The sequence below is a fragment of the Arachis duranensis genome, chromosome 3 (genome assembly GCF_000817695.3).
Source record: "Arachis duranensis cultivar V14167 chromosome 3, aradu.V14167.gnm2.J7QH, whole genome shotgun sequence".
In the NCBI taxonomy this organism is placed as follows: Eukaryota; Viridiplantae; Streptophyta; class Magnoliopsida; order Fabales; family Fabaceae; genus Arachis; species Arachis duranensis.
Window position 1 is genome coordinate 36,027,668 of NC_029774.3, and position 278 is coordinate 36,027,945.

A 278-nucleotide genomic window follows, 5' to 3' on the forward strand; every position below is an offset into this window, starting at 1 on the left:
GACGCCACTAAGGAAGACCTCAATGGACGTCCACTGGCCTCCAATGAGTTCCCCAATGAGGAACCATGGGAATCTGAGGCTCAAAATGAGACCATAGAGATTCCATTGGACTTACTTCTGCCATTCATGAGCTCTGATGAGTATTCTTCCTCTGAAGAGGATGAGTATGTCACTGAAGATCAAGTTGCTAAATACCTTAGAGCAATCATGAAGCTAAATGACAAGTTATTTGGAAATGAGACTTGGGAGGATGAACCCCCTTTGCTCACCAAAGAATT